Consider the following 463-nt stretch of genomic DNA (forward strand, 5'->3'; position numbering starts at 1 on the left):
GCCGTAGACCCCGGAACCGATTCCTTATATATTTTTATCTCTCTCTCTCTCTCTCTCTCATCGTAAATGTTGCTACGACGAAGGAAAGCACTTTCACCCTCCTATATAAAAAAAAATATATATATAAGTATAAGAGCAGAAACAAAAATTTATTTCCCGGATTTTTCATAAGGCTGTGAACGTTAAAACAACAACAACAACAACAACATTTTAATTAGTTTTGATTTTATAAGGAAAATATGCAATAATAATAATAATAATAATAATAATAATATTAAATTTTTTGGTTGACATTTTAGAAATTTAAAAAAATGTAATGAAAGTCAAATATACTTCTACTACTACTACTACTACCACTACAACTACCACTACTACTACTGCTACTAGAGATATAAAAGTTTATTATTATTATTATTATTATTATTACTATTATTATTATTATTATTATTATTACTTTTCTTCT

Source organism: Pediculus humanus, genomic scaffold (assembly GCF_000006295.1).
Source record: "Pediculus humanus corporis 1103172108194 genomic scaffold, whole genome shotgun sequence".
Classification (NCBI taxonomy): domain Eukaryota; kingdom Metazoa; phylum Arthropoda; class Insecta; order Psocodea; family Pediculidae; genus Pediculus; species Pediculus humanus.